The 12,788-nt window shown below is 42.2% G+C and overlaps 1 long non-coding RNA gene across 1 annotated transcript; it reads left to right on the forward strand.

Moving 5' to 3' along the window:
* Window positions 1-4,302: 4,302 nt before the first annotated feature.
* On the forward strand, window positions 4,303-6,840 carry LOC148126516 (uncharacterized). Its single transcript, XR_015741384.1, has 2 exons — window positions 4,303-4,433; window positions 5,381-6,840. It is a non-coding gene; the product is annotated as an uncharacterized LOC148126516 (long non-coding RNA).
* The last annotated feature ends 5,948 nt before the right edge of the window (window positions 6,841-12,788 follow it).

Genomic DNA, 12,788 nt, shown 5'->3' on the forward strand with positions numbered 1-12,788 from the left:
GTGGAGTTTGATTTATAAAATAGGCAGCAGCCGACGCGTTTCAGCCTAGTTGCTTCTCTGCTTCCTACACCGTGAAGGAAGCCAAACAGCCCGACTTGCGCCTGATTTCTGCTCCGGTTCTTCAACTCACCTTCCAGCAGCTGCTTCAACCCTGGGAAGAGCAGGAGAGCCCCCTATACCGCCACCATACTCACATTGGCTGAACCGGAAGAAGTCCTTCTACCCTCTTTCTCGTCTTCTCCAGCGTCCTCTCTACCAAATCAGTACTTTACGGTTTCCACTCCGTTCAGCTACCGATGCCGCCTCTTCGCTGACACAGTTCCCTCGTCGCCAGCTTTACTGACCTTTATCGCCCTTTAGCGACAGACGGTGTTTTCTCTCCGTTTTGTATTTATATTAGATTTAAAAAGTGTATTATTTAAAAAAAAGGAACGTATCAATCAAAGAGTGACTTTTATACCGTTTTGCGTGCACATCTGCATTACCAACCTTTTTACAATGTTTTGAAGTGCTTTTGGGAAACATTTCTCTTACCATATTTAGAAAGAGTTACCGGCTCTTTCTAAGCTGCCTTTCTCTTGGTTTTGCTGTGTATGTCTCTCTCAGTTTGAGTTAAGCAAGACTTCTTTTTCAAGGGAATTTATAGAAGCACAAGACATTTAGCATTTACCAGACTTAAAATCTCATCCAGGAGCAAATCTGGCTTGGTGGGAACATCAGCTTTAAGACATATAAAGAACAGTCTCTCATCCCTTGATTGGCAATTTCTATTCTCTGGATGCAATGCTGTTGAAGACCATTACAACATATTTTTACTTGAAGTCAAAAGAGTCATCAAACTATATGTACCATTAACAACTCCCAAAACCAGAAAAAACAAATTATGCAAAACAATAAGGAAGCTTCCATCCAAAAAGAAATCACTTTTGTGGAAAAACAAATCTGGTCACGTTGCCAACTTCAAAAGCCAGTACAAAAATTTATGCCACCAGATAAAAACTGAATGCACCAATTATCACATTAAACAAGAGGAAAACCTTCTATGCATCAATTCCACCTGTGCTTTCTACAATTTTATAAACAACAAACTAAAAGACTCAAGGTCCATCCCAACCCTGATAGGACCTAATGGTAAACACTGCAACGAGGACAGCATTAAAGCCAACATCTTTAACACATTCTTCGGCTCAGTATTTGTAAACAGCAATGGATCATGCCTGGTATTTCCTAATCAAACCACAACTACAATGATCTAATACATATTGATTTTACAGAAGACAATTTTGAAAAAGCACTACGCAATCTAAAACCATCTCTATCTATTGGACCAGACGGAATATGTGCCTACTTCCTAAAAAAGCTATCCATTGCCATAGCCAAACCTCTAAGCATAATCTTTGAAAAATCTTTCAGGACCAGCTCTTTGACAAAACTATGGTCACAAGCCACAGTCATCCCTATCTTCAAAAAGGGAGACCCCAGCCTAGTTGAAAATTATAGACCAATCTCTTTATGCTGCGTCACCTGTAAAGTCATGGAATCAATTATTAACCAATCCATCATCCTCCACTTAGAAACAAACAACCTACTCTCTAATAAACAATTTGGTTTCTGGAAAAAAACTATCATGTAATCTGCAACTCTTACACTGCAAAAACATCATGGACTACACAACTCAATCAGGGCAAAGCAATAGATGCAATCTACATAGACTTCTGTAAAGCCTTTGATTCAGTGGTACATGACAAACTACTCCTAAAACTAAAATCTTATGTTATCTCTGGACACCTGCATAACTGGATAGAAGCATTCCTGTCAAACAGACAACAAATGGTCAAAATTGGGAGCATTCTGTACCTGTCAACAGTGGTGTCCCCCAAGACAGTGTTCTAGAACGAACTCTCTTCATACTCTTCATAAATGACCTCTGTGATCATATTAAGAGCAACTGGGTTCTCTTCGCTGATGATGTAAAGCTATTGAACACGTCAGACAATACTGCTACCCTTCAAAAAGACCTTGAATTATGTATCAGAATTGTCAAACAGATGGCAACTTCAAATCTCAACAAATAATGCTCTGTCCTACATATTGGCAAAAAAAACCCAGAAAATAAAATACAGGCTGAATAGTCAACACCTTTTGATGATCCAAACTCTGTCAAAGATCTTGGAGTACTCATCTCAAATGACCTAAGTGCTAGAGCCCACTGTAACTACATAGCCAAAAAGGCATTAAGAGTTGTTAACCTAATCTCACGTAGCTTTTTCTCTGGTAATATTACACTAATAACTACAGCATAAAAAACATTTGCTCGACCAATACTCGAATACCGCTCATCAGTCTGGAACCCACATTACGTATCTGATATTAACACAGTTGAGAAAGTCCAGAAATATTTCACAAGAAGAGTTCTCCACTCCTCTACTAGTTGCAGAATACCTTATGCCACCAGACTCAAAATTCTAGACCTAGAAAACCTAGAACTACGCCACCTTCGGTCCAATCTAAGTATAGTATATAAAATCATACATTGCAATGTCCTACCTATCAATGAATACTTCAGCTTCAACCATAACAACACAAGAGCAAACAATAGATACAAACTCAAGGTTAATTGCATCAAACTTGATTGCAGGAAATACGACTTCAGCAACAGAGTGGTCAATGTTTGGAAAACTCTGACTCTGTGGTTTCTTCCCCAGACCCCAAAAACTTTAACCTGAGACTGTCTACTATTGACCTCACCCCTTTGCTAAGAGTTCTGTAGGGGGCGTGCATAAGAACACCAACGTGCCTACCGTCCCTGTCCTATTGTTTCTTTTCTTTTTTCTTTTTCTTATAGGTATCCATGTATTCATAACTATGTTTTTACTTATACCTATTATCTTGTAAGCAATTGACAAAAATAAATAAATAAAATAAAGATCAAGTGAGGTACTAACAACACTCTATAAAGCCTTAGTAAGACCACACCTAGAGAACTGCATCCAGTTTTGATCACCACATTATAAAAAAGATGTTGAGAGTCTAGAAAAAGTACAGAGAAGAACAACCAGGATGATTCGGGGACTGGAGACTAAAACATATGAAGAATGCTTACAGGAACTGGGCATGGCTGGTTAGTGAAGAGAAGGACCAGGGGAGACAAGATAGCAGTCTTCCAATATTTGAGGGGCTGCCACAGAGAAGAAGGGGTCAAGCTATTTTACAAAGCACCCAAATGCCAGACCAGGAATAATGGATGGAAACTGAACAAGGAGAGATTGAAGGTGAAAATAAGGAGAAATTTTCTGATAGCGGAAACAATCAAGCAATGGAACAGAAGTTGCCTTTGGAAGTTTGGGAACCTTCATCACTGGGAACTTTCAAGAAGGGAGTGGAGTGCCATCTGTCAGAAATGGTGTAGGGTCTCCTGCTTGGGTGGGGGGAGGGGTTGGATTAGATGACCTACAAGGTCCCTTCCAACTCTGTTAATCTGTATCTATTGATGGATAGATATATAACCATTTAGCCATTGTCTACCTAATGGAGGGCTTTTCTGCATGTTCCTCCCTCCCTGTTTCTCCTCTCTCTCCCTTCTTCCCTCCACCCCCGCCCTCAAATATATAATTCTTTAAGTTTAAGGTCATATTTTGCAATGGTAGAATTACAAAGTTTTGAGCATCTTAGGTGCTTCTCCAAAAGCTTGTGTTTGTGACACAATGAACTATAAACAGGAGCTTTAGTGTAGACTCCATTAGTAACAGAAGAGAGTTGCTAAGAAATCAGATAATGGCTGTTTCAAACCACCTTCAGGGCTAAATATGTTGCGGTCCATCAAACCAAAAATAAGCATTGTTCTGAACCTCTTCATTTTTGCCTCTTCTTCCCATCTGAAATCTCTGGAAATTAGTGCAATTAGAGACAGAAAATGTTCCCATGTGACGTTTTTCCTCCCTTATTCCTGATCTCAGTTGGTGAAGTGGGTTCCATGAAGTCCCTTCGGTTAGATTGGCAATGTGAAACAGCACTATTGTGTCGTCCTATCACACCCCTGCCTAGTTTTCTTTTCAGCTTTGGGCATATCTAATTCCATCAGTAGAAAAAGGGAATGCCTTCCTAATCTGCACATATTGCAGCTGTGGATTAGTGCGTGCAAGTTTCTTTTACTGTTGCAGTAATTCATTCTCTCTCTCCCTCCCCACTTTGGCGGGGTCCCGGCCCCAATCGCCCCCTCCCCAGCAGCGGCTGCAGCGAAGGGGTTAAACGCAGAGAGCTTTTCTCTTGCGCCTAGAGAGGAGGCAGGAAAGCGGCGGGGGTGGGGAGGGGGTTGGGAGCCCAGTTTCCTGCCCATCCCGCGCCCCCCCTCCCCCTTTTCCTGGTCTCCAGACATCCTTTACGCCCGGGCTGCGGGGATCCCTTCGTGGGGAGGGGCGCGCAAGGAGCGCCAGGTGGGCAAGGACCAGGCTTGCAAGAGGAGGAGGAGGAGTGGGCATCAACAAACCATAATAAAGATATAACTGATATATCTCATAACTGAGATATGGTTTGTTCTATGGTTAGAAATAAACCCCAATGCAGTACAGTACAGTGTACGAATGCAGGATATTTAGTCATTTTTGATAGCAAGAGGAGTCACCTATGTAGGGAATGGTTTCAAGTTATTATCATAATAGAAGCATAAAAAAATAAAAGTTTGACTCAACAAAGTAATACCGTAAATAAATACAATATAAGAGGCTGCAATTTTTCCATAAGATAGATGATCATACAATAATATAGATTATCACATATAGTTTGTATATTATATTCTTTGCTCACTTTTCTTTTATTTTAAGATGTGGCCACGCTATTATGTAATCTCCTACAGAGTACTTATACAGGGTGCCCAACTCCCGGACCAACTGGCTTCTTCCTGGCAGTTCTTTCTTGGCTTTGCCGTTGGCCAGCTTGAGGGAAATGGCCAGCTTGCTGCCATTTTATTGCTGCCTGCTTAGCTTTCCCCCGCATCGCTAGGCATGGCATGGCTTTCTGCCCCTCACTAAGCCATCGATGCAATAGATGGGGCCAGCTTGAGGGAAGGAGGCCGCTTTCTCCTCTTTCCTTGCTCCTTGTATTTCCCTTGTGCCGGCCTTTCCATTGCAGTGCAGCGCCCAGGATCCATTAGCAGGGCGCAGTGGGGAAGCCTTGTGCACAAACGCACTGGTTGGGGAGGCAAGTTGGCAATCCCAGCTGCCTGGCTTGTGGGAGCCTTGCTAGATGCTTTTGCTATCTTAAACATGTCCCCCCATAAGAAGCATGTCTGCAGCAGATCCCCTATAATAGTGTGTCATTCCTTGATGTTCTCAACTATAGTGCTCTCATTACAATGCTCATTACTAACAGTTCTTTCTTGCAGAAAAAGAGTACGGCACCTCCTCACGCTACATACTGGTACCAGGATGTCAAAGCAGAAAAGACAAGCATGTACAATTTCTTTTAAACTAGAAGTAGTAAAATATGCTGAGGAACATGGAAAACAGAGCAGCGGAGAAACATTTTGGGCCACCTCCAACTGAAAAAATGATAAGAGAGTGGAGGAAACAGGTGGGATCAGCTGCAAAAAGTAAAAGATAAAAGCAAGCACAATTTTCGTGGGCTTGCTGCAAAGTGGCCACAGTTAGAGGTGGACATGAAAGAATGGATCACACGTCACCGGAATAATGGCTTCGCAGTTTCTACAAAATTGGTAATATATGAAGCCAAACGCATTGCATGGAGCGGAAAGGCATTCGGGATTTTACTGGATCACTATCCTGGTGCTACAGATTTATGTGGCGATATGGCCTTGCTATGCGCACCAAAACTTGAATTGCGCAAACAATGCCAAAAGAATATGAATTTTGTCTTTTCATAAATTGGTAATTGATGCTAGGAAGAAAAATAATTTTGAAATGGGGCCAATTGGGAATGTGGATGAAGTCCCGCTAACCTTTGATGTGCCACCTAATAAGGCTGTTGATCTGAAAGGTGCCAAAAGCTTAAACGAGAAAACCTCAGGACATGAGAAGACACGTTGCACGATTGTATTGTCCTGCTGTGCAGATGGCACCAAATTGCCACCGATGTTAATTTTCAAAAGGAAAACCTTTCCAAAAGAAATGATTCCAAAAGGAATTGTTGTGCATGTTCATGAGAAAGGATGGATGGACAAAAATGAAATGAGAGAATGGGTTGAAAAAATGTGGTCCAAACGGCCTGGAGGGCTTCTGAATAAAACCTGCTTTATTAGTGCTCGACCAGTTTAGGGCACATATTACCAAAACCACACACACACAAAAAGATTTAAAGAAGTGAAGACTCATCTAGCTGTAATTCCTGGCGGTCTTGCCAGCCAGTTGCAACCTCTTGATGTTTCCATTAACAAACCATTTAAAGTCTATATGCGAGAAGAGTGGAACAAATGGATAGCTGCTGGTAACCATGATCTGACATCTACTGGACGAATGAAGAGGCCCACTATCACTCAAAGTTAGTGAATGGGTTAAAACATCATGGCACTCAGTGAAGGACGAAATCATTGCACGATCATTCAAAAAATGTGGCATCAGCAACGCCTTCGATGGAACTGAAGATAGTATCATATATGAAGATAGCGAAGAAAGTGATACCAGTGATTGTGAGGAACTGAGCTTCATGAATTCTGACACTAGCAAGGAGGAGTTCTCGAGGTTTCCGGAAAATTAGAAGAGTGCTTGAACCTTAAAATATCTCCTGATGTGTTAATTATGATGAGGGTTCTTAGTCAGTTGACTTTACATGGTTGAAATATTATTCTGCTACCATTCATTAATTTATTAAACATCACTGTTGTCTTTACATGGTTGAAATATTATTCTGCTATAATTCATTAATTTATTAAACATCACTGTTGTCTTTACATGGTTGAAATATTATTCTGCTATAATTTATTAATTTATTAAATACCACTGTTGACTTTACATGGTTGAAATATTATTCTGGTATAAATAATTTATTAAATAATACCACTGTTGACTTTACATGGTTGAAATATTATTCTGCTATAATTTATTAAATATATTACTACACCATTTGGTTCAGAATATTTTTTTCTCTCATTTTCCTCCTCTAAACCCAGAGGTCACCAACCTTTTGGACCTCAGGGACCACCAAACTCATAATTTTAAATCCCACAGACCAGAGAACCTGGGAAAATCCCTAAAAAAGTCTGGAGGAAAATCCCCCACTGTCGCAGCGAGCGACTGGTCCGTTGTTCCGTCTGCGTTCTTTCGCTGCCTATGGAATTCCCCGCAGGGAAGAAGTTTAGAGGGACCCTCGCAAGGGTGAATACCAATAACAGACACCAGACATCCGATTGTTTTCATAGGAGGGAGCACTTCACACCCGAGGCAGATGGAATTGACCAGGCAGCAGCAGCCGCAGCAGGAGGAGGGGGAGGAGGAGAAGGAGGAGAAGGAGGGGGACCTGGAGAAGGAGCTGAAAAGCTTCGGGTGCTCTGTACAAACCTCATTTATTAACCTCTTTCAAGCGGGTGGGGGAGCACACAGGGGGTAGCAGAGTTTTACCTTATATGGAAGAAGATCATAAACAAAGAACAAAGAACAAAGTATGTGATAGTTTGCAAGCTTGCAAATATGCTTATCATACTGGGCTAACGTGTACTGAGAAGAAAAGTAACAACAGTCAGTGTTTCGTGATATTGAAACATTTTTCAGTTGGCTAAAACAAGGTCTTTAGATACGTGCGAACATCCCTGTATCCGTGTTTGACAATGTCTGCTTAATGGTGGAATAGCCACACCCCACCCCATTTTCCTACCGATTGATCGTTCTTGATTTGGGATCGCAGGATACCAACTTCGGCTCTGTTCTCAGGGAGAGAGAGAGAGAGAGAGAGAAACTGTTGGCTTCATGCAAGGAAAGCAGCAGAAGCAGCAGAAGTCTTTCTTTCTCTCCCCCAAACTCGGCCAGAAAGGAGTCCTTGTGAGACTTGTTGCAGCGATGGATCCTGTATCTTGGAGCAGGATGCCTTGCAGGGTCCCAAAGACTCATTTCTGGTAAAGTTTGGGGGAGAGAAAGACTTTTGCTGCTTTCATTGTGTGCAGAAAAAAGCAGAAGAAGAAAGAAGTGGAAAGAAGCAGCCCAGTGGCCAGGCCTGGTGCGTGGGGTGAGTGGGGTAAATTCCACCCCCCTCCACCCTTTGCCCCCTCCCCTCACTACCTTGTGTTGTTCGCAGTGCAAGTGACACAAGCCTTGTGTTCCTGCACAGCCTGGATTAATTGTTTGGGAGTGCCATTTTTCTGCAGACCACTGCTCTAAACCTAGGTGTGTCTGAAAAAATACAATAATCTGTTAAGTCTCCATAAACGAAGGGAATAGTCAAGCCCACCCTAGGGTAAGAATGTATCTAATTCAAGCTCATTTTGACATCCTCTCTCGAATGTTGTTTCCACTCAATTAATGTCCTGTTTTATGGCTATGTTGTGATTTTTGGATAACAAGGTAAGGGAGTAGCAAAGGCATGGGATAGGAAGGGGGTTGATTGCTTAGCAAGTTTGGGCGACAATAAGGGCTTAACTAACTTCATACATTTAGGAGTAATAGGTGGTCGGAAAACATGCATAGAAGACAAAGATCATTCTCGGAAAGCCTGAATACTTCAGGATGTAGTTTGCAAATGTAGCCTGCTCATTGATTCAAAAGTTCATCTTTGTGTTGGAATAAACATCCCTCTGCTTCAGTTCCAAGCGAGGAGAAAAACACTGGAAACATGGAGGCTGATTGGAAAGGTTTAATGAAGCAGAACCACGTGGATTTTGAGCAGCTGATCACATGGAGTTGAGTGTGTGTGTGTGGGGGGGGGGGGGTATGTGTATCTTCTCTTGGGCTTTGCACTTGAACTTCCTGTTCTTGTGCAAGAACATGTATTCTACTGGCTGTTGTCAGACTCCCATGGGGCCATGTACAAATCCTAGGAGTGTGTCTGAGGTAAGTTTGGTTGAAGTTTGGCTGATGCAATGAAGGGGCTTGTTGGGCAATTCCTATTGTGGCTGAATAACTTTACCCTGAAGGATAATCTTTTGTTTTGTACCGTGTTTCTCATATAATAAGGCTGGATCTTATTATTTTTTATGAGCCCCGAAAAAATGGCTAGGCCGTCTTTTTGGGGGTGACTTAATTCCCTCCCCTTGCATCTTCGGGCAGGCAGCGACGGCTTGGATGTTGACCTCGGTGTTAGTGGGGCACTTCGTATCGGGGTCAACACAGGCAGCACCATATCCGGGTGTGCAACAAAAGTACTTCCTAACAGCAAGCCCCCCCACCATTCCCCCCCATTTCGCATGTTTTAATATAGGCCTTAATTTGGGGGGAGGGGCTTATTTCATTTCATGCCTATAAAACATGCTGGGACTTCCTATTGGGAGAGGCCGTATTGTTGGAGAAACAGGGTAGATAGGCTGGCCCAGTCTTTCCTAATGGACACAAAATATCTGGTGGGGCTATTAAGAAAGTGGGAGTTGCTTTAAAAAAAAAACCATGTTTCCCCCATTTCTCATCCAGGGCGGCATAATATTCTGCCTTTATAATATTTCTCAAAATATTTCATTCTTCTGGGAGAGGGGTGGGTGCTGACTTTCTTCATCTGTAAATCATTGCAAGCAACCTGAGTTCCAACTTTGTGACAGTTCCCAATTTAGTACAGGTAGTGCTGGACTTAGGACAGTCACTTACCAACCCTCTCTTATGACGAAGCTCCCTAGGGATACTTATGACCTTCCCCTCTGTTCCAACTGCCAGTTGCCTCACATTCCATTACCTCAGTTCAAACCAGCTGAGCAGCCTGGGGCTCCTTACGGTACCAAACGTCGGTATCTCACCCAAATGTCTATGCCTTCCACCTATGGAACGAACTGCTTCAGGACTGCCCTAAGCAAGGGAGCTGTGGTTCTGTCTCCTACCATCAGCTGCAAGAGGAGAACCTCAAGGCAAAGTAGCAAAAGCTGATACAGAAATAAGGATTCAAAAATAAGGGATTTTGAAATACAGGTAGTCCTTGACTTATGGCCACAATTGAACCAAAAATGTCTGGCGTGAAGTGAGACATTTGTTAAGCGAGTTTTGCCCCATTTTATGGCCTTTCTTGCCTCGGTTGTGAAGTGAATCACTACAGTTGATAAGTTAGTAACCTGGTTGTGAAGTGAATCTGGCTTCCCCTGTTAGGAATAACAAGGTTACCTAACGTAGTTTGGGTAAAATAATATATATAAACTATGATAGTAAGTTTAAGTGTGTGTCACTTTAAACTGCAAAGCATGTAATTTTGGTGCGGTGTGAAACCGCCATAAGAGGGAGCAAGAGAACCTGCTGGATTGCTGACGATTGATGGTTTGATGGATTGATGGTTTGCTAACTGCGTGTTCCCTACTGCTGAGTTGCTGAACGTCGAAGGAAGAAAGGTTTGACTTCTTCATATCTCTACTGCGAGGAGATATATTACTGGACTGATATTTGTAAGTTTACTGACCCTTCTTTTTCGACACTGGACTTTGCAACTGAATAATCCCCGGACGGACTGAACTAGTGAATGATATATGGACTGTTTTTGACTATGCTATAACTCTTGCTGGAATAAACTATTTAACTAGCACTGTGTATCTGTTTTATTGAGTGTAAGCTACAAAAAAACGTGTATCTCACATGTTTTGCCTGACTGCCTGACTGCCGTGCAGATTCTGCTAGGGTGTATACCTAACATCCCTGCTGATTTTGCTGGTCAGGTTGTAAAAAGGGTCATAAATATGAACCAGTTGCCAAGCATCTGAATTTTGATCATATGATCATGGCGATGCTAGAAAGATTGTAAGTGTGAAAAATGGTCATAAGTCGCTTTTTAAAGTGCCTTTGTAACTTTGAACGGTCACTAAATGAACTGTTGTAAGCCTAGGACTACCTGTATTATTTTGTACATCCAGAGCTGTTTTGTTAGTATAATTATTTTATTGTCATACATTTATTTCAATGTTACATTCAAAAAGAATTATTTTCAGTTTTTACCCCTAAGCCCAAAATATTGAAATATGACACTTTCATGTGAGATGAGATAAATGGAGATTAATGTCTGTATGCAGATTAAATAAAAAGTTTGCAGAGTTGGCGTCTTTAAAAGTCGGGCTTTAAAATGTCAAAATGGCATTTTTTGATCTGAAGCATTTTTTTCAGCTCTGTTTATGAACCAAAATGTGGAAAAGAAAAATGAACTGTGTTGTGTTTTAGTCTGACAATTCTCTTCTTCTATACCCATGAGTTTTCCTCCAGCACCAAAGGGATTAGAACATAAATGCAAGAAATCATAAATGTTGCATTTATACTTACACTGAGGAGTAAACAGAAAGTTTTGTGTTAAATTGATGCCAGTCCCCCTTATATTGAGGTCACTTTTATTTTGTCTTGCTTGTTGAAGAATGGAACAGAAGAGGGGTGGGCGGAAGGGACTTCATTTTATTTTGCTTTTTAACAAAGAAATGGGAGTGTTACAAATGGCTACCTTCTGCTGATTCCTAATTATCAATTTTTTAATTCTATGAGGGTCATGAAAGCTATCATTTTGAGCTAGAGCAGGTGTCTGCAACCTGTGGCTCTGGAGCCATTTGTGGCTCTTTTGGCCCTCTGCTGCGGCTCCCTGTCAGCTGATTCCACTACTGGATGGCCCCTCCCTTTCCCATCACTCCTCATCTGGCCTGAGAAGGTAAGGGGGATGGCGTGGGATGGAGACTCACTCCATATTCCAGAGCAGGAGGTGACTGGGTGGGACTAAGTGACATCGAGTTGGCCATGCCCACCCAGTCACACCGGTTGTTAAAATTATTGGCTCACGGTCTTGTCTTTTCTGTGGGAAATGGAACTAAATGGCTCTTTAAGTGTTTAAGATTGCAGAGCCCTGAGCCAGAGCAATGGTTCTCCACCTCAGCAACTTTAAAATGTATGGAATTAAGGAGAAACTTCCTAAAAGGGAGGGAAGTTAACCAAAGGAACGGCTTGCCTTCAGAAGTTGTGGATGCTTCATCACTGGAGGTTTTTAAGAAGAGACAGAATGTATGAAATGGTAGAGGGTCTCCTGCTTGAGCAGGGACTGGGCTAGAAGACCTCCAAAATCCCTTCCAGATAACAGGTAATCAGAGTTGGAAGGGGCCTTGTAGGTCATCTAGTCCAACCCTCTGCCCAAGCAGGAGACCCTACACCATTTCTGACAGATGGCAGTCCAAACTCTTCTTGAAAGTCTCAAGTGATGAAGCTCCCACAACTTCCGAGGGCAAAGCTGTTCCGTTGGTTGATTGTTCTGTCAGAAAGTTTCTCCTTATTTCCAGGTTGAATCTCTCCTTGTTCAGTTTCCATCCATTATTCCTTGTCTGGCCTTCAGGTGCTTTAGAAAATAGCTTGACCCCCTTCCTCTCTGTGGCAGCCCCTCAAATATTGGAAGACCGCTATCATGTCTCCCCTGGTCCTTCTCTTTACTAGCCAAGCCCAGTTCCTGCAACCGTTCGTTGTATGTTTTAGCCTCCAGTCCCCTAATCATTCCTGGTTGCTCTTCTCTGTACTCTTTCTGGAGTCTCAACATCTTTTCTATGTGAACAAATTGGATGCAGTGCTCTAGGTGTGGTCTTACTAAGGCTTTATAGAGTTGTATTGGTACCTTCCTTGATCTTGATTATATCCCTCTGTTAATGCAACTTAGGATTGCATTAGCTTTTTTGGCTGCTGCTGCACACTGCTGGCTTATATTTAGCT

The sequence above is a fragment of the Pseudonaja textilis genome, chromosome 2 (assembly GCF_049901715.1).
Source record: "Pseudonaja textilis isolate UNSWEBS1 chromosome 2, rPseTex1.2, whole genome shotgun sequence".
NCBI classification, from domain to species: domain Eukaryota; kingdom Metazoa; phylum Chordata; class Lepidosauria; order Squamata; family Elapidae; genus Pseudonaja; species Pseudonaja textilis.